The 25957-nt window shown below is 47.0% G+C and overlaps 1 protein-coding gene across 2 annotated transcripts in view; it reads left to right on the forward strand.

The window, feature by feature from the left end:
• The window catches only part of LOC119400460 (ras-related protein Rab-37), a 115705-nt gene that overhangs the window by 74846 nt on the left and 14902 nt on the right, over nucleotides 1-25957 (forward strand). The window lies entirely within an intron of this gene.

Here is a 25957-nt window from a genome sequence, read left to right on the forward strand (position 1 = left end):
TAGTTAGAAGGATCTTACTTAGCAAGGTTTTATTAGCAATGTTTCAAGTAGGGCGCTCTTAATTAGCACGATCTTATTTAGGACGACCTTAAATATCAAGGTTCAAATTAGCTTCCGATGTGCACCGACTAATTTACTCGTGCGCCTGCCCTGTCCGCGTATTGTGGACCCGTCGGTCTACACTGGCTCAAATGGCCGCAGATGCCGCTTGCCATCCAGCGGAAGTTCAACACCCGCTGCCTCTACTTCGTTTGTCCCCAAAGGACAGCTTGCTCCTGCACAAAGAAACCCTCCGGCGCTCCACGCGTGCACTCATTCCTCCGCGTGGATCGGACCTTCCCGGCGGCTTAACTCGCCGAGAGGAGGTTGCGCTCAGGAGGATTCGTGTGGGCGCCGCGTTGACTCCTGCCATCCGGGCTGCATGGACATCCGGTGCACAGCCTCCCCCAACGACATGCCCCTTCTGCGTTGCTCCAGCCACGGAGGCAACGATCGATCACCTACTTGGGACCTGTCCGGGCCTTCACAAGGCTCGCACCCGCCACCTACGAGGCCTTGACTACCGCCCCGGTCGACCACCCGACTTAACGCGCTGGACGCACGGGCCGTTGCATCGACCGCTCCTGGCCTTTATCAGCGAAACTGAACTCTTTCCTTTTATTTAACTTATGCCGTAGGGCATACTGGCGCCAATAAAAAAAAAATTATGGTTTATTTGGCATTGTCTATCTGCGCAGCGGGAGAGCGCGCACCGAGCGCACATTATTCGGGGAGCGAAGCAGAAGATGAAGAAGACGACGAAGAGAGCACGCGCCGGCCGACAACGCGATAGAAGGTAGAGGCCGATCGTGATGATGAGCTCCTTTTTCACTCTGCACGGCCTAACCTCGAGCTTAAAGAGCACCGCTGTGAAAAAGAAATTACAAAGGGAATGTAAAAATATAGCTAAGTATAAATAGCGAATAAGCCTACCATTAGTACAGTATCCCTCTAGCTATGAGGGAGGGGGTGGGTGGTGGTGGTAAAAACATTTATTAGAAAAAAGAAAACAAGGGAGGTATGCAGGCACTACCCCTTAAGGGGACGGCACCTACACACAGTAGGTGGGGCTCCCTAGTACGGGACCCCATTGGCGTCGGCTGCTGCCTGGGCTCGTCGGACCAAGGCCTTTTGGGCCTGAAGGTCAGAACAGCCAAGCAGGGTCGCCTCCCACTCCTCCCGGGTTGGGTTGGGGATAGGGGGTATAGCAGGATCGGAGGGGCAGGCCCACACCATGTGGTAGATGTCCGAAGACTTCTCCCCACAGTGCGAGCAACTGCCGGAAAAGGCGGGGTCCAAGTGTTTTAGTGCTGCCGGGCACAGCATAGTGTACAGACGGAGTAAAAGCCGCTCCTCCGCTTTACTTAAGCCTTTACATGGGCGTGGATAAAGGCTGTGGTCAGATTGGTAATGGGAGCACGTGGTTTCAGTGTTTCTCTGATCCTTTTGTCCATGTTTTAGTAAGTCCATCTAAGATTGAAGGAGCACATGCAACAGGCGCTTGCTGTATTGTTTGCGCTCCTTCAATCTTAAATGGAATCGTATCAAGTATATAGTCTACCTTGTTATAGGGAATCCATTCGCCTGCCACTCGAACACTTCTTCCTCGTTTAGCTGCGACTAGTTTCGTAGGCGATGTCTTACTAGGGACGCCTGACCGCGCTCTTGTATGCAATGACAATGAGAATCGAGAGGCTCTTCATGGTTTTACTCAGCAGAATGGCTCGTCTGTGCTGGTCTGTACCTCACGACGTGCCTTTTATTTCCCCATGCGCGCAGCTCATGTTTCGCCGAGTGCAAGTAATCAAGCTCCACTGCGTCAATGTGCCGCGCCAGATGAGCTTTTTCGGCGCGCACTTCCAGCGTGCCCCGCAATAGCCGCTTTTCAATTTAGAGCACAAAGGTCGTGAGCAGGTAAAGGTCACACCAGTTATACTGCATTGTCGATCTTGGCTCAGGTATCGTCGAATACAGGCGCTTTGTCCTACGTCGTTTCTCTCCCTTTGCGTCCAGGTTGGTCGAAAGACTGCGATAGTACATTGCAGGTTAACTACATAACCAACTGGTAATCCATTTATTCTGACCACAAACGTAAAGCATTTCTTCGACTTGCTAAATTTATGTAAATAGGTGCTGAATTTCCCAGTTCTTCACCCATGCATGGTGCATTTCTGTTTTCGATTTACTACCACAGTAGTGGAAGTTTGGCTGCTAGAGAGCTCACTATTCCAAAATTCTAGCTGAAAAAAAAAAGAAAACACTGAAGGAGAGGAAAATAAATAAATGGAAAGAAGTTCGTATAATCGAGTCTTCACAGTCCTTTACAGTACAAGAAGCTCACATTGCAATCGTACTAAGATCTCTTAAGGATGGTTCGAGGGGCTCGTTTCTATGTTAGACACAAACTGTTGATGCCACCGGACAATGAAGCCAAGGAAAACATAGGGGACATTATCTGTAGTTTCCAAATGTAAGGTAGTAATTATGACATAAGAGGCAGTTAATTGGAGTCAACGAGACAACAGCTTGTCGCCGGTGGGGACTGATCCCACAACCCTCGAATTGCCTTTGACATACTAAGAAATTGTCGGAGCCACATACAAAACATGCGGAATGCACGCAGCCTCAGCGCATCACGTGTGACTAGCATGAGTGGACACCGAAATCGTCAAAATTATAAGCTTTCTTCTCGATGAGCGTCATCGGCCTGCATCGCCTGGACTGTACATCTATCGACGTCTTAAGAAAATTTACATACTCCTTCGACAACGCTAAGGAGAGCACAGCCGAAAGCCTATGGTCTCACGTTTGGTTGACCGTTAATTAAGATTTGATTCACCTTGAATTTACTTTAAATCATATTAACACTCCATTAACTGTTCATTCACATCTGACACACCTTTAATTAACTTTTATTCACGAGTGATTGACATTTAATTCACCTTTGATTCGTTTTATCCACTTAATAATTGCTTCTAATCACTCATGAGCCATGTTTGGGAAACAATACAATACCTTGATACATATCAAGCGCATAGTGCTTCGTCAACGAATGTAGGAGGCCGGAATGAGTCCGCTGTATCTGCATAACCGTTTCGTCGAACTTTGGAGCGATACCTTCGTTTCGTCTATATTTCAAACAGCTCCGGTCGGTTTAATTTATGCAGACCGTACCATTTCCTCACGGCGCCTCCGTCCGCAGCGAGCGAGAACTCAACATTTGCATTTATATTCGCATTCTGTCGAGAGCCATGTTTCATCGCTACTTACTAGACTTCGTGCACGAAACAAATTTCTTCCTACGAGCGTTGTAAGTTGCGTTATGCCTAAGGCAGACTTTCCAAATTATATTGCAGCAGCGTTTCTTCATCTCGCGCTGCAGGGATTATTTCGCGGCTCAGAAACGGAGAGCTCACCTCCTCCTCAGTCGACGTGGGAAGCGTCCCGAAGAAATTGCGTTTCCTTCAGAGAGAAATGGGTTTAGCATTTCGCCCACGCCGTGTGCAACGCGAATTCTGGCCGCACGTTAATCCTGCCGGGAAGAGATATGGCGCGGGAAATACCAAATTGCGGACCAAGCTATTGCAGCGCACGTGTGCAGCTTTTTCCGAGGCAATCTCACATCCGGGGCTCAGCTGCGATGCGCATCGACACACCGCCTACGCAAGGTGCGCGAGCTCTTGTTGCCCTTACTACGTCGTGTGTGGTTCAACAGCTTCCTGCAACGACTAGTGGAAGGAACTGCGATTCTGCATGGAGGCGCTGGTTAGTACGTGTCTAATCTTTGTTGTGGCCTGCAGACGTTTCTCCGTAAAGGGTGCTTCTTTTAGACAATACAGAATTTTTTTTATTGCTTGTCACAGTGATCATAATTGTGCTATAGCTTGATCACTCATAGCGGAGGTCGTTATTTGAGCGAGAACTCGAACTACATAATCGACGAATTAACCTGGATTACAAATAAACTTCTCAAATAATTTATCTAAGACACACGTTCCGACTAACAAATTATAGTCGTTGAATTTGCAACGTAATTCGATTTGTAGCAACATTCATACAGATCAATAAGTATCTGCAAGTATGCGCAATCATGACAAATTATCCAACGCAAGATTTTGCTAAAAAATGTCAGTTTGCGAAGTCCCAATGTTCATCAACGCAGACAGTCGAAGTTTAAGCTAATAATCACTTTTATGCGCTGTAAGTTAAAGCGCTAATGCTTGCAGCTTCCTCAGGCACTGCAGGCGTGATAGTTCCCCCCCACAATTGTTGTAGGCGACTCTTCGAGTAAGCTCTGCAGTGTCCCCCTGTCTAGATTTCCTTTCAATTATCCGCGATTAACTTTCCTCCTCTACGCCACTGGAGCTTAAGTTTTTTTTTTTCTTTCGTGAAGGTCACCATCTGCACTGACTCTACTTAGAGCAGCTCTGCTGAAAAAAACAACAACGAAGCCTATATGTATGAAAAGCTAAATTAAATGTGGTCCGTAGTTCAAGCAGTAATGCAAAAAATTGCACGGACGGCCCTTTCGACGTCCGTGTGGTTCTTTGCGCTACTGCCTGAACTATATGCACTTCCAACTAGCCCATCAGTCTGTCTTTTTAAGTTTGACCCTTTGTGTTTCCGTTATTGCGAGCCTACTGCACCGTACTTCTGAGAAGGAAAACCTTAGCTGCAGCTATTGAGCGATCGCTTATTGCGTGCCCTGATACGCGTAATTTGGAGGCTGTCAACGACGGGTCCCTTCGTGAAAGCGAGATGGGGAAAAGAGTCGCGCACCATTCTAATGGCCACGGTGAAACGAAGCTTTTCTTCGTGCCGGCCGCGCAGAGCCGAGTAATCTCGTTTCGTCTGCTGAGCGCGGAGGCATCGCTGTCGGCGTTATTACTCGATCGCGCGTTGCTTCGGCCTTTAAATAAATGCTCGTACCTTAGTTACCTGCCTCTCATATGTACCGACAGGTTATCTAACACACGCAGTACCGGATGTGGTGCCTCATCAACCACATAGGGCCTCCTAGGTCGGATGCGGTGTTGTAGGACAGAACGCGGTGCCTTACCACCTACGTAGCAATGCTGTAGGTCGGATATTGGTGTTGAACGTCCGGATGTAAGGTGTCGTAGGGCCTGACGCCTATAGCAATTGAAATGGTTGTATTGGTTCGAGTTATAGTGACGTCATTCACACACACACATCGCCTTTTTTTTTTTGCCTTTTTTGAGATACATTCTCTTGTAAGACGTTCCCTTGTAAGCTATTCATTATCACTGCGAGGGCGAATTAATAGACAAGTCGAAGCGCACAAAATACAGCCTATCGGTTCTGCTGAATCTCGCAAGGAAGGGCTAAGAAAGGGAAATTAATTCGCGCTGCCAATTGCTAGCTTCCTCGTTAGCTCAAATGGTAGAGCGACCGCCCCGGAAACGCGTTGGTCCGTGGTTCGAACCCCAGACCAGGACGAATTTTTCGGCAACTAAGAAGCTCTGAGAAATCCGTATGGATTTCCTTATGGCTTCGTGCAGCAAACGGTTGGTTCTCATTTTTCTCTTTCTTAACCCTTCCGCCACCACCTTGCGGGATTCCGCAGAACTAATTTGGCGCAACTTCCAATTTCATGCCATCGCATTCATTGCTTAGCCGCTGCGGCTGAACTGGGACTTCCTTGCTTGCTTCTTTGTGCTGTTGAGCCAGGCTTCCTTAATTAAGGGCTGCAGAAGATAGCGACACCTTCGTTTTTTTTAACAATATTCCCTCCTCTCTCCTTATTCAGAGGCGGCATAATTACAGCGGTACATGCTGTGTGTCGGAATAACCACTCGCGAAATCAGTGCAAGAAAACAAAGGGAATTGTAGCGATTGAACTCTAGAACCCCGCTTTGATACTGTACTAACAAATTTCCAGAACGTTTAATTTTTTATTAGATTGTAAATGCCTTGTAAATCCTTTCGTATGACAAAAATATTTTGTCTGACAAGTTACTCAACTTTCACTGTCTTCATTTGCTGCAAGCATTCGGTAATTACGTTCCAAACTCCAATATGACCTCCTTCATAGTATCATTAGTATGTGTTTCTTTTTGGCGAGTTTCTGTTTATTTCGTTGATGTTTTGTATAAGGGCTGTATTTGTGTGCGCAATACCCTAAAACAATGTATTCGTTCGCATAACATGTATTTGTTGTATTTGTATTTGTGAAGCAATGTATTCTACCCTGTTTTGTTTTGCTGCCTCCATTTGTTACATGATGTATTTCCACCCCGCTGAAATCCCCTATGGGGATTGCAGTATCTGCAAATAAATAAATAAATAAATAAATAAATAAATAAATAAATAAATAAATAAATAAATAAATAAATAAATAAATAAATAAATAAATAAATAAATAAAATTTTTCGGGCCGTGACCATAACTGTCGGCTGCAGACTTGGTTGACAATACTTTCCCGTATATTCCCAGCGTAGGGCAGAAAACTGGACACTTTTTTCAATAGAGCTTGCTATATTTTCTATTCTTGCATCGTACCTTCCGACTCTTCCAAATTCTCTGTATATTTTATAAATTCAAAACCGTTTCTGCTATTTTTCATAAAGTAAGCTCTGCGCGTGAAATTCTTTGACCTCCAACCGTGCGAAGGACGCCAGCGGGGAATCTACCTCCGACAAGTTTATTCAGGCAAGATCAATGGGCAGGCGTATTCGGTGACAACGAAGTCAGAGAAGAACTCGCTGGGATCTAATAACGGCGTTGTCGCTGAAGAGCATTTGTTCGATCGCTTCAGTTCTTCCCTCGACGTTGTCTGTTGTTTGAATTACTAAGAACGACGTGTTGTTTGTCCGTTTGTACTGTTGCACGTTTGCTGCGCTTCATGCTTGCGCCCTGAACCCTATACGTTTCACACAGAAGTAGGAAGCTATATGGGCAGACTGTACAAGAAATATATTAAGCCGAAAGCCTTAGATGCCTCATCAAACGCGATAATTGACTGGCGGCGACGGCGGCGTCCCGCGTCGGTGGCGTCAACACGAGTGATTGAAAAAAATCATCATCACGTGATGACGTCACCACATGTCATCATGACATAACAGATCACCAAGTTTTGTGACGTCACGTAATGTCTTCGACACATGCAATCGTCGCTTGGTCCTAGGTGGGTGGATCGCGGAGGCTGTGCAAAACGTGGCGAGGTGCAGAAAGCTTGCAATTCCTCCGAACCTGGAGGTAATGCAAAACCAGGTTAGGTACAGAAAGCTTTCGGAAGGGCGCGGGGGAGGATCGATACATCAACTGAGAAGAAAAGGAAGACGGTTTCGAGTCATCTTAGGCGAATGCATAAGGGACCCTGTGAGTTTTGTGTGTGGTATTTCTCTTTTCGGTGTTGCGCCAGAAGAACTTGAACGTTCGCAGGTTTCCGATTGCGTTGCTTTCTCTCTCTCTATATATTATGTTTGAAGAACCGGGAGCTGCTCTCGTTGTTCGCTTCTGGATTTTGTACACCGCTCTGTCGGGAACATTTCTTGCCGTTCCAGTTCGCAATTCTTTGGGGGAAATGCGCTCGAGGCAAGTGCAGAGGAGAACAAACAGTGGCGCACGTCGGAACGAATTTACTTTCGTCAGTGGAAACGAGAGAAGAGCGCAGCTTCCGTGATTCGCGCTCTTCCCGCCTTTCGTCCGCCGGCCCAATTCTCCGAGATTTCCGCAACGGACATCGCCGCACCACAACGCGCACGCCATGCGCCACGAAATGAGGAGGGAAGATAGAGCGAGCGCCAGATTGGGAAAACTTCTCCATCCGTAGCGCGCTTTGTCTCACGAAGATTGCGCGGCTTCATGGTGCGCACAATTTTCATGAGAGAAAGTACGCTGCACAGAGCAGAGGGGAAAGGCCAGACCTTTTTTTTTTATATAGCGGTACAGTTTTCGTGCCGCTCGAGAAATAAATGGTGCGGGAATCACGCGTTACGTCATTGCCAGAAAACTAACGGACAACGACACCGATAATTTCTAACCAACTCTATCTCTCTTTTATAAGGATAATGGTTGAAGTCTTACGTCCCAAAACCACGAAATGATTGCGAGAGACGCCGTATAGTGGAGGGCTCCGGAAATTTCGACCGCCTGGGGTTCTTTAGCGTGCACCCCAATCTAAGCACACGGGCCTCTGGCATTTTCCGCCCGACGAAGTGCGGCCGCCAAGGCCGGGATTCGATCCCGCGAACTTCGGTTCAGCAGTCGAGCGCCGTAACCACTAGACCACCGTGGCGGGTTGTTTGTAACGGCTCACTCGCGCCTTGACGATCATGGTCTGGCTTGTTCTTGCTGGGCGCTGCAGTGTAGGCAAATTCTGGGCCATAATTGCCGTATTCGCCATATGAGGTGGGACAATCTCTTTGCCGCGTTAACAAATGCAAAAATTTCATATTCTCTCACCGTAATAATTGTTTGGGTTTTACGTTCCAAAATCACGCATTCTCTCACCAGGCATCACGTATGAGCTCTTCAATTTACTGCAGGCGGAAATTTACCGCCTGCAGCAAAAAAATCTACCGGAAAGTGCATGCTTGCATTGGTAGACGAGTGATCCACTCCGATGCGAGGACGGATAATGTGAATGGACGTTTGACTTTTTCGTGCTCCTCATCGCCACATGTTCGTGACGTTGAAGACGGCAGCAGCAGTCGGCGTGTCCAAGACGAAACTTTTTATTTGGGCGAACTTGTGCCCGGAGAATGAAAAGACAACGTGCAAGCGATTCACACTGTAAACTGATAGCGGCATGAACAGTCGTCGGCCGTCGAGTAATCTGATCATTGGCGGAGCGCGTCGTTTTTTATAGAGCAGTGAACGAACCTTCCAGCGTTATCGCTGGTGCTCGCGTAGGCTCTATAGAATAAACTTCACTATTCGCGTCCTGCGCGTAGTTGTAACAGAATGATCTTAAATAATCGCGAAGCTTCTCAAGCATTGCGGCGGGATCTGCGCCGAGTGTTGCTAACAGTTTTTTTTGGTCGAAACCCGAATACGTCAAAAGAAGGTTCGTGGCAATATACATGGTGTGTCGCTGACCCGTTTTTCCTCGGTAACATAATTTAATATGCAAGTGCCCCATCTTACTTATGTTGCTTTACAGGGAAAGAAGTAAGGAAACGAGAAAACAGAGCTCCTCTTCTTGCGTGCTTGTTCCTATGCGTTGATGCCAGCCCCCGCGATGTTTTCGTGTGGCCGAGCGTGCAGTTTCTTTTCTCTACCGGTTCATTGGAGCGGCATCGCATTTTCCCGTAAACACGTCATCCTAGCGGCACACAAGCGCCGCTGCACGTTCAGTCGTCCGAAATGGAAAATGCTGAAATGAGAACGCGAAGCAAAGACGCCAAAGCGCGCTGGGCTCTTCTCGCGGCAAAGGGGGTCTGCGTGCATGCGTGTATAGTCTGGAAAGGAACTCGGAATCACCGTGCAAATGCAATAGATGCTTCGGAAGTAGCCGGAAGTTTGAAGCAACTAGAATGAAACGGGATCTACACGGGTTGGCCTGAATCTCACCTTTATTTCTATATATTTTTTAAATATATATATTCGCATGCAGTTTTGGCGACGAACGTTTCGAGCATAGGCGTAAATATTTACGTGTCCGCCTTAGCATTGCAAATCCACTCGAAGCTGGGAGAAACTTCTTGGCAACCAAGGTTTTTTTCGTCTGAATAAACGGGAACAGACGATGCGCAGCGAATCGTCTCTGGGCTTAGGGCCAAACCCACCGCGTGTTGGCGCTTTCTCCCTTTTAAAGGGAGTGCGCGCGCCGCTTGTGTAGGCTGCCTAAAAGGTAATTTTACACAATTTTACACTCAGGGAAGTTGCAAAGTGCTGCCCAGGGAACGTTCTAGCTCTATATGCCTAAAAGAGTCGCAGTTTTGCCGCAAGGGCGAAGCAATGAATGCGAAGAAATTGGAATGTCACACGAAGAACGAGAAGCAGCTCGATATTTGCAGCGCGCCGCTGAACCACAAGGAAGGACGCCCGAAAAGAACGCACAGGGAAAGCGTGAACAAACAACTGTCGCAGTTTTTACGTTTGTATGCTTGAGCAACGCGCGGCAAGTGTCGACAATGGACAATCTGATGCTCTTAGATTTTTTTTTCTTTTAAACTGCGGCGCATGGAGTGACCCCCTGCGTTTCCTGCCACACGGGGCCGTCTGACGCAAGGTGTGCCCGGTGTTCTTTTTTTTTTTTCTTTCCACACCACGAGTGGGTACAGAAAGGGGCCACTTCGTCGTGCGCGTCTGAAGGGCAGCCTCAAATTGAAAGAAAATTAGGAGCGTTGCGTGATAGAAAACACGCTCAAGCTCCTCCGAGATTTGCTTACCACCAATGGAAAATGGTGTATATAAACAGCTCGTCGTTATTTCGCCGGCGCATGCATGGGGCATGGTTGAGTTGTCTAATGCAACAGGCTGTGGAGCGAGGGGTCGATGGTTCCAATTCCCTGTCAGGTACTTCGGATTTTTTTCTTCTGTTTTATGTTTCTTTGTGCCTTTTTTATATATATACATACATATACATATACATATCCGGGACATGACGGCGACGGCAAAAATCAGCCGAGAGTGTCCATCAGGCCCGTAGCCAGGGGGGGGGGCGTAATTTTTATGATACATTGTGTTTTACCGAAAATAAATAATGAAAATAGGCATTTTTCTCAAATAGTCAAGGCTTTCAGCAAGTGCCCCCGCCCCTCCGAAAAAAAAATTCCTGGCTACAGGCCTTGTGTCCGTATATATAATTGCTATCGCAATAAAATAGATTTACTGCCAGCGGAGAGAGCAGCAAACAAAACGTGAGAGCCGAGTGATGCGAGCAGGCGGGCAACCCTTTTGTTCAAGAAGGAAAATAATAAGATGGCTTCCTCCTTCGAGTCGTCTAAGGATCCTGCGAGTTTTTTTTCCTTCATTTTTTTTGGGGGGGGGCGGCAATGCTGTTTTATCTGTTTCATTGGAAGAGAATTCTGGCGCTCCCACGACGGTTGGCTGACGCTTATTGCAGAATACTTTTGTGCATCCTCCTTCATACCTTTCCCAGTGCAGAATGATGGCTCGGCCTGGTTCATCATGCACCCGGCCTTTTCCTTGTCACCTCTTTCTATCTTCTCTCTCGCAATAGCACATTCTCTTTTTTACCCCTCATCGACCGTGCCGTTTGCTTTGATTTGGAACGTGCGAGACGAGAAATTGGAAAAAAGCTGCGAACACCATCTCGAATCCAGAAGGTACAGTTAAAGGAGGATGTAGCGTCGAAGCGAAATAGCGGAGGAGGCGTTACACTGTGGCTTTGTATAGATGGTGTTTCTCCTCTGCCTCGACAGCCGCGTGCTGCGGGGCCAAACCATCCAACCCTCCGGGACACGCAAACGCATCCACAAAACGGGGATCATTGGGGACGTGATTGACGCGAGAGAGCTCCGACGGGACGTGGCATGTTCGTCGGCGCGGCTTTCTTCATTTTCGCTTCGGTTCGGCAAGAAGAGAGAAACGAGCGGCAACGCTGCCTTTGGTGAACGCCGCTTCCTGGCCGACGAAGGAAGAACAAAAATAGAATCGGGAACGGGCAAAGAAGGAAGTGGCCGCGCTGCCCGATGTTTCCATCTCTTCTTTTTACCGCCAGTGTGCGCGTGGTTTGTCGGCATCTGCTTCGACAGCGGCTGTGATGACGTGAGCGTATTATGGGAGCTCGGAAGTCGAAAGTGAGGCGTAAATTGCGACGCGTCCGAGGAACGAAAGAAGGGAGGCGAAAATTGAGTGCGACTCTCTCGACGGGAACAAGGAGGCGGGCTCCGACGGTCGCTCGGACCCCGGGGAGAAAGGGAACGAGCTGGAAGGCGAGGCAGGCCGCGAGAAAGCGCCAAGGCGTCTTGCGGTGGTCGCGTCGTGGCCGTGCCAAACAGAGCGTGCGGCCGAACGGCGCCAGGGAGTCGACGAAGCCTGGAGTCGGCCGGAGAGATTTTTGTGTTGCGCCGTGCAGCGCTTTGTCCGCGGTGACGTCGCCTCTCGCGAGAAATGAACCGCGCAACTTTTTACCGAAGCGTCGCTAGGGATGCAGCGTTGGACTGAATTACGCGTGAAACAAAGCAAACGGGAGGTAGCGTCCTGTTCGTACACGCATTTTCTTTACGTTTGGCTCGTTTGAACACAAGCTTTCGTCTAACCAGGCACAAAGAAATCATACCCACCCATAGAACTGTCTATGACGAACCACCTTTGCTACCTTCCCTGCTAAAGTCATTAAGGCATGAAGATTTTGGTCCTTCGTGTAACCAAAATTGTCTCTTTAATTAAACGCTTCACCCAGCACATTTGTTTTCGCGAATAGTACATCCCTCCACTTGTACACTTGTAACGGGAGCTCGTCAAGCTGCTGGAGCTTTTAGCACCGTACTCTTCCTTTTCAGAAGACATAAAGTTGATTGATTGATTGATTGATTGATTGATTGATTGATTGATTGATTGATTGATTGATTGATTGATTGATTGATTGATTGATTGATTGATTGATTGATTGATTGATTGATTGATCGATCGATCGATCGATTTTCGTATGTTTCGCTAGCGCGCCGCAGCCTTAGCTATGCAGCTTTGCAACGAGCCCCCACTTTGGCTCTTCTCATCGAAGCGTCGTCGTCACCTGGCGCAATGTCCGCGCCGGCTTTTTCCACGAGTTCGGCTTCACCGAGTGGAGTGCGCGTGCTGCGGTGTAGCCTCTCAGTTATAAACAAGCCGAATCGAGCCGACCAGTCTTGCCGTCGCTCTCGATCCTTCCAGTCCGAAAACTCTTCGTTGCCTCTGCCTCTCCCTCGGACATATAATTCAAAGATAAATCGGTATGTCTCGACCTAGAATGGCATGCCATGTCTTCATCTTGTGATGCGCTGCCAGGTGTGACAGGGACCGAAAAAACGACAGACAACACAGGGTGGTGCGCAACTCGGTCCGTGTCGTGCCTGTAGACGAACCAACGAGCCCCTGTTGCAGCCTTACTAGCATGTGCACGTCATGATGCGATTGTAATTCTAAATGACAAGATGCTCTCGTTTCTCTAAGTGGTACACGTCAGAACGTGTATAACATAGACATGCCATGACATCATGTACATTATTTATTCCTACAATACCAGCACTGACTAATAATGGATACTGCCGCGTAATGTTGGCTATACCCTCCGGTAAAGAAAGTACTGAGCAGCACATGTAAACCAAGTTGGTACGTCTTCATCTTGGAAATAATGCAGCGTTTACAAAAACTGCGGACTAAAGATAAAAAAAACAATCCTTTGACCCCTGTTTTGTTTTGTACGATTTTTAAGATGCGGCCACATCACTGCACATTTCCTTCCTCCGGGAAATTTGCATTCTTTTCTCAACAACACCTTCGCTACTAGATAGCTGTTACGCGTGGCGTAGCTGTTCTCGTCATACTGCTGCTCGCCAACTCGAGCTGCCATGTAGGCTTTTATTGAGGCGAAAGCCTTAGATGTGGGATCAAACGCCATATGTGACCGGCGGTGTCAACACCAGCGATGCGAAAAACCGTCGCGCGATGACGTCACCATGAGGTCACGGCGACGTCATATCACGTGACCTCATATGTCGTCACAGCACCTCATCACTTGGTCAAAGGTGGGCCGATCACGGAGGCACTGCAAAACCACGTGAGGCGCAGAAAGCTTACAATGCCTCCGATCCTCGAGGCCAGGCCCGTAGCCAGGGGGGGGGGGGGGCTAGGGGTCCCTCCACCGAAATTTTGGTGAAGTACGTGTTTTTACCAAAATAAATAATAAAAATAGGTGTTTCTCTCAAAAAGTCAAGGTTTTCAGCAAGTGCCCCCCCTCCCCCCCCCCCCCCGAAAAAAATTCCTGGCTACGGACCTGCTCGAGGCAATGCACAAGCACGTTGGGTGCGGAGTTTTGTGGCGGGATCAATGCGATTGACGGAGAAGAAGATGGACTCCGCCTTTCCGTCGTCTTAGGCGATTGCGCAAGGGACCGCGTGATTTTTCCGACATTGCTTTTGACCTGCTTAGTCATTGTTATGCAGTAGCAGCAATAATAATAATAATAATAATAATAATAATAATAATAATAATAATAATAATAATAATAATAATAATAATAATAATAATAATAATAATAATAATCAATCATTTATTTAACGTGCCCAGGAACAACCGTAAGGTCTTTGTGCTGGCGCACGCAAAAAAAAACAATAAAAATAAACAATACAATACAGACAGTTTTCAGAAATAAAAAGAGCAAAAACACGTAGACAAAGAGAAATGAACACAAAAGGGGAGGAGTAAAATGAGACAACACGAGAAATATTGACGGGGAATAAAAAATTAGATTGCATATATACAACTATGTAGAAAGACTGAGAAGGGAAGACTTTGTACATTGTGCCACACTATGTCAAAACAGTGCAAAGCTCGGATAAAAACAATGATTGTGGGCTATGAAAAACGTTAAGATCAAGAAAATTAACATTATAGAGACTTTGTATTCTGTGAACGGTCGAGTGTTGGAAGAAGCAGGCGGGTACATGAAACGGTCTGTTCTCTCTGGTTAACTTACGCGGAATTCGAAAATTAACACAATTGAGAAGTACAGGGCAGGATATGATACCGTGGACTAGCTTGTAAAGAAATAAGAGATCAGAGCGATTTCGTCGGCAGTGAAGTAATGGCAGTGATAATAATTCAGCAGTATTTGAACGAGATCCAGAGTCATTTTTAGCAAAGCGATGGTTATATATGCTTAGGAATTTTTTCTGGACTCGTTCAATGGTGTTACCGCTGGATTGAGCAATGCCATTCCATATCACGGACGCATACTCAAGTTGCGGAAGACATATTGACGTATACAATTTGTGTAGGGCCATGGGAGACCTGAATTCTCGAGATATTCTACAAACACATCCGAGAGAACGAAAGCCCCGCATAGCAGCACGCTTAACGTGAGATGAAAAGTTTAACGTGCTGTCAACAACAACACCAAGATCACTGATTTCATAAACCTTGCATAACGGCACAGAACTGACAGAGTATTGAAATGACACGCTAGATGTTTTGCGAGTGATAGACATGAATTTTGTCTTCGAGGTATTCAGAGAAAGGTTATTACCGTTGCACCAATAATAATAATAATAATAATAATAATAATAATAATAATAATAATAATAATAATAATAATAATAATAATAATAATAATAATAATAATAATAATAATAATAATAATACACAGTCGTCTTGGTTGCAAAAATGCATGCAGCTGTTAGGCGTGCATCTATACCTATTTTCGTTTGCCCGCTAAAACGGCGTAACATAGAGAGTGCTCACTGTTTTCTGCATTTACGACCGGGGCAATTTTCACTGTTTACCCGATTCGAAGGAAAAGACTAGAGTTGCCATCATCATGTCATTGTAGGACACACGCTGAGGCTGGCTCGTCTATTATGTCAGAAACAACTCTAGAAAATAACTGCTCCAAACGGCAGTAGAAATGGAATCGATCGGAACGATTCGTGGGGTAGAAGGGAGTCGAATAATCTGATTTGCATGCAGAAAGAAAACACATCGACCCGAGCAGCCTACGTGTTGTGCCCCTGCCCTTCCACACGCTGCCCAGTAGGTATCGAGCCTCCGAGCATCGCTACTCAGCGTGTCGGGAGTATTTCAGCCGCTTTCTGCAGCGTCGAACGATATACTGTATATACTACTGTAATAGCCGCACCCATGTGATACTGCATCAAGAACTTTGTTAAAGAATCTCCCCCCACAAATAAATATTAAAATTGCCCGTGTATTAGCCGCACAATTAATTTATGGGAAGGTTCACAGCGTTATCCGTTGAGCAGGACGAGAGTTCCGAAGGTTTTTTTTTTTTTTTTTTTTTTTCGGGGGCACAACAAAGCAGCCGTGCCTTGTTTTTGGCGTCTCCAAGTAGAAAAAGCACAGCCTCCGAGATTTAGCGGCTGCCTCCGAGGCGCTGCCGTCCGCAAAAACAGCACCGACTGGACGGGTGAAGAGGGCATCCCTTGTGGATGTGTGCCACTGAATTTTCGAAGCGTGGGGTTTCCTACAAGACGGCAGAGAAAAGCTTCAATGTCACGGCAATCTCAACAAGTCCGACGTAAAGGAGGACGACCTCATCTGGGACAGAGGCGAGTTTGGGGATGCGAAGAGTAAAGAGCTGTAGAACGAGGAATAGCATAACACTCCTGCAACCGCGTGAAAGTGGCAAAGGTTTTTTTTTCGCTTCTTCCAGTGCAAGCGTGGGACTGCAGTTCAATACAGGCAAGTAGCGCCGAAAACGTTTACGAAAAAAAAAAAAAAAGTTCGTCTCTTTATCCGTGCAATGGCCGCACCCGCAATTTTCACCCCAAATCCAGGTAAAAAACTTGCGGCCATTGCGTGAACATATACGGAAGACCTGTACGGTGCTTCACACACTTGCCAGCAGCCCCGCCACGTCGACTGCGATAGGTGCGCACGCATTGGTCGGCGTCGTGCGTACGGCATGCAATATAAAGCACCAGCCGCAGCGGAGACCACGATAAGCGGTGCCGAGCTTGTTCGAGCGGTAACGAGGTTTTTATACGCGTATTTATAGGCACGCCCGCCGCGATTTCGTCGATCATCGAGTTTCGAGCGCAATCGTGAGTGAATTACCCTTCGAAGAGCGATTCCCCGAGGACGAACTGGCTATCTCCTTCCGGCCCGCTATGTCGACTGTGACGCCGCCGACATTTAAGCGCCGAGTTGGAGCAGTGGCGTATGGTCTACCTTTGCGTACAGGGATATCTGGCGTCAGGAAATGCATGCAGCGTTACGGAGGCTGAAAAACCAAAAAGACGCGTACCTTCAAGGAAAAAAGTAAGGACAGGACAGAAAGGGCGTTGTTGTTCTTCTGGCAAAAAATAGAAAAAAAGAAAGGAGAACGAGAGACCGCGGTTTTGGAACCACGTACAGATATATCCGCAGAGCTTGTACCGATCATTTTAGCAGTTTTGATCTTAAATGCCTACATGGACATCGAGCAAATTCGTATATGCACCGCAGATATTAATAAGATGGGGCCTGTGTATTTCGATTTAGGTGCACGTGAAAGAACCCCAGGTGGTCAAAATTTGCGGAGCCCTCCGCTACGGCGTCCCTCGTCTCGTGGTTTTGGCACGTTAAACCCAATAAATTATATTATATAATAATAAGATGAATTCATTCGCGTCCTCATGATTATTACTATATCCGCCGGGGTGGTTCAATGACTACGATGTTCTGCTGCTGGGCACAAGGTGGCGAGTTCGATTCCCCATTGCGGCGGCGGCCACAGTTTATGTGCGACAGCGACAACAAAAAGGAAAAAAAAAACGACACCGTTGTTATTGAAAGCGCCGCTTGATTTCAATGCACTGGCTGATCGCCTGTATTGCAAAATAAAAAAAAAGAAGGAAGACTGGTAACCTATCGAAATTACGCGGGTCGTAGAAGACAGCGCATTGAAAACGCAGACAAAGGAAGAGATTGCTCATCGACGAATAACTCATGGTAGCCATCTTTTTGCGGGCCGCTTCCAACAACGTCGGCTTCCACAGTGCGTGGAATCTGCTGGAATTTATTTCACGTACAGAGGCCCGTGTACTGCGCGATGTCAGCGCACGTTAAAGAACACCAGATGGTCGAAATTTTCCGGAGCCCTCGACTACGGCGTCCCTCATAATCACATTGTTACGCACAGTACAATTTAAGCTGGACGAACTTGTGCCCTGTAAACAAACAATTAAGAGAAAATGCCTTGACACCGCAAGAAGGCAGTCTCTTCTTTAGTCCCGTGCAGTTGGCCTGAGTTTTCATCGGTGATCCTGGCGTGCTCCTATATTTTGCACGTATAGACAACTTGGAGGGCGTAGCAAACGGCGTACTTCAAATGTATACCTTGAGTCAATATCGTGGCAGCACATAGAAACCGCAGCTATTGTATGAGATGTGGTAAAATCTTGGTGGGCGGGCTTCTGCGGCAATAAAGTGGCGCAGAACCGTCGCACTGAGGGACGGGCGCCACCGGGAGTAGCTCTGGCTGTAGTAATTCCGCGCGCCCCGTAATTCTTCGAACAGGGAATCGTGCCAAAAAGGTCAGGCAGGACGCGCAGGCAGTTCTCCTCTCGTAGTTTTGCCTTTGTTTTCTTTTTTATATTTCTTCTGGAGAAAGAACGAACCAACTGGGGCCGTTCGTCGTCGTGAGCATCTTTTGTCGCCTTTTGTACTTTCTGTCGACGTCCATCGACATATTTTCTGTGTCCTCTTCGCCCTCTGCTGCAACAAAAGCTGTCATCTTTCTCCTCGTTTTATCTTTGCCTCGTGGTCGTCACCGGGCTGTGAGCAGGATTTTTAAATCTTCACGTATCGCCTCACAGCGGCCATTAATCATCTTGCACTCTTCCCCACGGCCGTCTCGCAAAACGGGGACGCTGCCAAGTTTCCCATCGATCTCCCCTCACCGCCCTGGCTGTCTCCCGCTTAAATACACACTGTACTCCCGAAAGGCGTTCGACACTTTCGAAGCACATTGTACTATAACGATGATGTCAAATAAGGGCACGTAGCGATAGCCGACGCCAGCGAACGATCGTCTCCGAATTCCGAGATCTTACTTTCGAACAGGTGCGTTTGGGCGCGGTCGATATGCGGCGCCTTCGTTATTATTCGCTTCCTTCAGTCTGCTCTTCTCGCTGCGCTGCCTGTCATTCGTGAGGGCGTGTTAAAGATACACCTGTAAGGTATACCTTTACTGTATACATACGCGAAATGCCGCGTATACTGCCTCGCCGAACGCTGGCACCTGCCTAGAATATTGAGCCGCAAGACTTTTTTGATTGGTGCATTATCCTCGTGCATACTGGAGGGCCGGATTCGTTGTATGTATGTATGTATGTATGTATGTATGTATGTATGTATGTATGTATGTATGTATGTATGTATGTATGTATGTATGTATGTATGTATGTATGTATGTATGTATGTATGTATGTATGTATGTATGTATGTATGTATGTATGTATGTATGTATGTATGTATGTATGTATGTATGTATGTATGTATGTATGTATGTATGTATCACGGCGACACCGACTTTGCCCGCCTCGCCCAGATGATACAGCCGCTGAGCGAGGCTGCTCGCTTTTACCTAAGGCAACCTTCAATTTTTAGGAGGCCTTCTTAAAACTCATACGAAGAAAGTACAATCTCGTCGACGAACCCATCTCATTTCTGCACGCATTCGTGTCTTCTGCTGTGCCTCTCTCATTCCCTCGTGCGTAAACATTCCAGTTTAGCCCAGCGTATAGCGTGGCCCACGAGGCACCTTTCTGGTTAACATCCGTGTCATCTCCTCTCTTTTTTCTCTCTTTCAGGCAGGGAAGGTGATTGAGCGCAGTCAAACACGAGGGCAAATGAAATTGCTCGAGGCGCGTTGTTGGGCTTGTTGGTTATGATCCATGAGACTGTTTGGCGTAGCGCACACCCACAAGGACAAAGAAGGACACACACACAAACACACACACACACACACACACACACACACACACACACACACACACACACACACAAACACACACACACACACACACACACACACACGCACACACACACACAGCTCAAATGGAAGCGTACACAGGCGCCTCCTTTGTGCTTCCCTGCCTTAGCTCTCAACTCCTTTCAATCGAGATTCACGAAGATGCCCACATCGCCATCTCTCGTTGACTTTCTCGGGGACGAAAAGGTCGACCGGATAACAGGCCCACAAGTATAGGGTAAATTGTTTGGGTCAGATTAAGGGGTAAACGAGGTGACGATGCATTTTCCTGCTGATATTGACTATGCCCCAATGAGGTTGCAATATCGATCTCCTTCACTGAGCCGAGAATCGACTTGTTTTTTCCTCGGGACGCTTCTCCGAGGAACACGGCCTCGCTGGGAACTCTCTGGGAACAAAATGTCCCCGTGTTCCCACCAAGGACAAGCCGAAACAATCGTGCAGAGCCGATGTTCGTTCACTCGACCGTGTGACAAAAGGCTGCGGTATGAAAACCCGGCTGGACGATGCCCCAGATTCACGAGAACATTTTTTTTTTGTTTAAGGAAAAGAATAGAGGAGTGCGAGAGGAGGACAGATGGAGACACTCGAAGCGCCGTCAACAGGCGCGACACTGGAGATGTCGGAAGCTTTTTTTTTCTCCTCCTCTTTTAAGCCCCGCGTTCGGAGTGCGCGCGCTCGTATTTGTCATCGTTATATTCGCTGCGTTTTATTAGGCGCGCCTTCGCTTCCATCTCCACCGCGCCATCTAAAAGCCGAATTCTGCACGGTCTCAGTGTCGGGTTGCACTAAATCCGTGCAACGTTATTGGGAGCTGGTAGGTCGGACGTTGGAGTTGGAGTGAGTGAGTGAGTGAGTGAGTGAGTGAGTGAGTGAGTGAGTGAGTGAGTGAGTGAGTGAGTGAGTGAGTGAGTGAGTGAGTGAGTGAGTGAGTGAGTGAGTGAGTGAGTGAGTGAGTGAGTGAGTGAGTGAGTGAGTGAGTGAGTGAGTGAGTGAGTGAGTGAGTGAGTGAGTGAGTGAGTGAGTGAGTGAGTGAGTGAGTGAGTGAGTGAGTGAGTGAGTGAGTGAGTGAGTGAGTGAGTGAGTGAGTGAGTGAGTGAGTGAGTGAGTGAGTGAGTGAGTGAGTGAGTGAGTGAGTGAGTGAGTGAGTGAGTGAGTTGTCTTCGTGTCAAGAATTGTCCCTTTGTCGAAACGTTGGCTCCACCGACGTTCCCCGTTCGGCGATTTCTCATCACATCGACAAATGTGCATCCTTCTGAGCCGCTGCAATAGAGAAATACATCCGGAAAAATCATTTGCGCGAGACATACGGAGACGTACGACAGCACGGGAGTCAGCACTAATTAATGCACACCTTTACGGAATTCTAATCTGGTAAGAAAGCACCGCATATTATGCTTACGGGACGTACGCGTCGTAGTGAACCCATGCACTGATGCTCGGATGTCGCTTTGCGCTGCACGCTACTAGCGGAGCACTGTTCAGCAGCACTACGCAAGCTGCCCATCGATTCGTTGCTTAGCAGCTTCGTTCTTTTCCAGCGTCCGTGTTGCGGCGACGGCGGCTGCAGAGTGGGCGGTGTTCGGTTTGCGCGAGACTTCTTCGGTGCGGGATATATCTTCGTCCCAACAGCGGGGATATTGACGGCGCGTGGGTGTCCGCTTGTCCACTGCCTTGCTGTGTACTTAGGGCAGCGTTTACCGAAGACCCTATTGCCCCGAGAGAGGTTCGACATCCTCCGTCGCATCGGCCGAAGGATGAGGAACGGGCCCGCAATGTAATACCATGGCTCATATTCGTGACTGGTAAAGGAACACCCATCATAAATCCAGGAGAATACCGCATCAATCCAGAATATTGAAGTCAAGAAGAATTGTGAACTATAAACTCTATCAAGTTAATCGGGAGGGTGAATAGCGCAGCCGATTTCCTCACCCGCTTCCATGGTTGGCTCCGGTATAGTCCCTTTCTCTTTCTTCAAATAATGCGGTTTGTTTAAGTTATTTCTCCGCGCTTTTTCCACATTGATGTATTTATACGCATTACTTACGTTATACTTAGCGGCAGTTGAAAGAGTAATCTTCTTTAATTCTTTAATCCTTTTCATTTTTCCCCGCTATAACGAATGCCTTCTTCAGTGAAGATCTGGAAGAACATCCGTGACGCTGTTATATCGCCGACGCCAAAACACGATGACGCTATGCATTTCACTTCTGACTGCCTGCCCTTACTTTCTTTAATGCTGGGCTACATAGACGAGTGTGTCTGAGGAATCGCAGGAGAACGAACAGCCTTGGTATCGTCCTTGCCGCGGAACCTGTTCGATCCGGTGTGGCTTGATGCGACAGCGCCGGTCAGTTTCATTATGAAATGACAGATTATTAATACCGAACGCTTCTGAGACATATCGCTCCGGTTCTTGTAGAGCATCGGTCGCGGGAACCTGTGGAAGAAGGTTGCTTTGTAAATTCTGTAGCCCGGCCAAAAATTAAATATAAAAAAAAGAAAATGAGTCACTCTAATACAATCACGTACTCGTACTCGGCTTTGTTCCTGAATGAACATTACGCGCAAAGGTATGTGTCGCATTTTTTTATTATTATATGTTGTTCAGGAGATGTTCGCGTTTTTATATAGCGCCTGCTGCTTCTTTTCACGTATAATAGGATACGTGAAAATCACAACGAAAGAAAAATTACATAAAAGAGCACCTGGGGAGAGCTCATCTAAGTCCATTCACGTAGTGACCCGAACACCAACACAACTTATACTCCAGCCACGTAACACTAAAATTCACATAAAATGCAGTCAGAGGAACACCGTATATGCTAATACACAACGTCCGCTTCTTGCTATCGGCCGGCCTTCCTGAACGATTGTAATCAGAACGTCTTTCCTTATTCCTTTTTGTCCTCGGTGCGCGCGTGTGTGTGTTTGTGTGTGTGTGTTTGTGTGTGTGTGTGTGTGTTTGTTTGTTTGTTTGTTTGTTTGTGTGTGTGTGTGTGTGTGTGTGTGTGTGTGTGTGTGTGTGTGTGTGTGTGTGTGTGTGTGTGTGTGTGTGTGTGTGTGTGTGTGTGTGTGTGTGTGTCGGCATGCGCGCTCGCATTTTTCGGTTTTTTTCTTTCTCTCTCTCTCTACACCTTCTTTCCCATTTCCCCACTCCTGTGTAGGGTAGCAAACCGAGTGCTAATATCTGGTTAACCTCCCGTCCTTCCTATTCATCCCTCTCACTCTCACAACATCCAGGGACTTTAACCGCTTACGTTTATGTCCGGTCTGTACTCAGTACAGGGCCTTCTGTTCGCTATTGGTGAACTCTTTCAGCTATAAGAATGTTTTAAGATCTCGGCTAATCGGCAATTCTATTGTAGTGAAAACTCAAAATGTATGCAGCGTTTCTTAAGCAGTACATTGGGACATTGTGCTGTGAATAAGTAATAACATTCCTGACATGGTGTTCGTGCAAAAGGAAATCTTGCTGTCCTTTGCCGCATTCGTTTCAAGCCGAAGGCTCATTCTCATCAGTTATTTTTTATTATTGTGCCTTACATAGCTGCTTAAAAATGCCGTCAAAGTGCTCCCCCAGAAATCCTTCCGTTACTAGGACACCCCCCCGCCCGCTTTTTTTTCTTTGCTCAAGAGCATGTGTTGGTGGCAGGCTAGTTGGTTCATTGCGATGAACTTTCTTAAACTGGAAGATGTTTTCTTACTTGTGTCTTCGTCTTCTCGCGCAGTTTAAGAAAGTTTATCAATAGCATCTATTTTACGACGGTCTCAATCGTACAACGATTTGCTTTTACAAAAACCTCGGAAGGAACCTTGGCAGTGTTGAATACCTAATCTATTTCAATATACCGCACTGGATGTTTTTCTCGTACATTTAACTTTTTTTTTCCAACGTTGAAGGAGCTTCTGTCTTGAACATTCTAGCACGCCAACTACACTTGGCATAGTTTCTCTTTCTACGCGATTCTTTCCGCACGAAGCTCTTAATGGCTTAAAGAGTTCTGGGCCGCCGAGGTTTGAAAGTGCCCTCGTCGCCTCGCTCTGTGTCGCCGTTTTTATTATCTGATTCCTGCTTTACTTCACCGGCAGTGAGCGGCAACTAAAAAAAAATGGGGGGGGGGGGGTATGAATCTGTGCCAAATTTGTTTCTCGGTTGAGTTTTATGCGTTTTCTTTCTTACATTCTTGACACAACCTGAAAAATCAAGGGAGGCTTCTAAGTTCATATGCTTGCTTGGGATAAACTCGAACTTTTTTTCATTTTTGACACAAAATGTTGCGCCAAAGAAACGGGAGTGAGCACTATACGTGAGGGGAACAGTCCTGCACATGTCGAAACTCTTCGTTTGTGTGTGAGCACCGTTCTTTGTTCCGTAGCTTTCTCGTTTCAAGATGGCGGAAGTTCACCCTGTACGTGCATTTGACGGTAGTTTGTTCTCTTTTTCTCATTTCCATGGATTCCTGCAGCAGTTCAGATATGCACGATACTTTCAGACGTGCCGTTTTTTCTTGTCTGTAGATATGGTTTGCATTGTACGAAAACAAAATTCGCTCTCTTTGTGTGGTTTGCTCTTTCCTCTGTTTCGCCGGGCATGAAATGTCTTTTTTGCCACTGTGTACCCAAGGCGTCTCACCATCGTTGGTAACTCGCTTATGGGATTGCGAACAATGTTTCGACTAGTTCCATGGATGCAGCAGTAGTTAATCAGTAGGTGGGAAAAGTTGCACCTGCTTGGAGTCTCGCCAAACATGTAGTGTAATGCATTCGTGTAATGATCGTGACAAACATAGGTCTCGAGTGTGAAGCGCATAAAAAAGACATGCATGAAGCGCGTGTGATTCCCGGAAGCATACGCCATGTACGCCGTCTCTTCGCATTTCGACTTGGCTTGAACGCTCTTTCCGCCGCGTATATGAGACTCCGTCGTTAAATCGCATTGGCGAGGAGATAGTGCCTAACATGCCCGGTTATTTCGCTACTGGTAGCGCTCTTTTTTTGTAATGTCATCTGTTCAAGGCAGGTGTTGGTGCTTGTAAATGGGGCCGACTATTATTACACTTCTCTTAATCCATGCATGTGCCCTAACAATGTAAAAATAATTAAATTCCTGGGTTTTACGTGCAAAACTCACGATATCATTGTGATGCACGTCGTAGGAGGAGGCTCCGGATTAACTGGAGTTTCCTTGTACACGTGTGTTTTCGCATTTGACCCCAAGTGCAAATGCGGCTCTTGTGGCTGGAAATCAAAACCGCGTCCCAGAGCTTAGCAGCGCGACTTCTTAGACGCTGAGCAACCAGACCAAATAACTAGACAATATGAAAGGTTCATGCAAGGAATAGAAAGAAGAATCACAGTAGCAAGAGTGATCAAGTTCGCTTGTCGTGGCTTTAACAGTGCGGCATGGCGGTGCGTTTCAGGGAAGAATGAGCCAGAAATATTGCGTAGTTTCGACACTGCGCGTGGGTCATGCGACAATTGAATTATTCAGTACACTGGACACCGACATCGCCAGTGGCGCCTGTGTCACTGCTCGTTGTGGTGCGCTCTACACCGGTGATGTCTGTTGTGAGGCTGTCTTCAATAAAGCATAAACGAGACTCCTGAGATGCTTCTTCTGCTTGCGTATGTTCCCGTGATGAGAATAGTGACGAAATCTGGCAACCGTCTCGCATGGTTTTCAAGTGATCCGCCGCTCTGAGATTACTTATTTAGTACCTATATTTCGGGGGCTTGCGCCGCTGCGGTTTTCGCGATGTCGTAAATGACGCCATAGCGCTGGAATGACGGGGACGAGAAAGACGACAGGGCATGCGCCAGAGAACCAACTAGGCGAAAACATGCGATCCTGAGTGACGATGTCGCTGCGACTCGGCTTGGAGATTTAGCCCAACGAATTGTACATCTGCTATAATGGATCTAATAAAAAAAATGTGTTATAGTACTTTCAGCAAATGCGGTCATTAGAAGTCATTCCATTATTTATGACGTCATTTGAACAAGGATCTGAAGGCGAAGCTCGTTTTTTGTTGGTGATTGTTTTCCATCTCGCTTGCTCTTCTCTCGTTTGAAGCAGGTCTATATATATAAAAAAGCTAAACACGAATTTTTTTTTCTTTACCTGTGCCAATGTCGAGTCTCGCCTGCAATACCACACATCATTCTAACATCTTGCCTCTTACAGTCATCTTTAAAGCTCCTTGGTATTGGGTTTCGTTCCCTCACGTTGATCTTAACATCGTTTTATTCGTGGCTGCCGTATTGCGCCACTTGTATACTGTGGCG

The sequence above is a fragment of the Rhipicephalus sanguineus genome, chromosome 7 (assembly GCF_013339695.2).
Source record: "Rhipicephalus sanguineus isolate Rsan-2018 chromosome 7, BIME_Rsan_1.4, whole genome shotgun sequence".
NCBI lineage: Eukaryota > Metazoa > Arthropoda > Arachnida > Ixodida > Ixodidae > Rhipicephalus > Rhipicephalus sanguineus.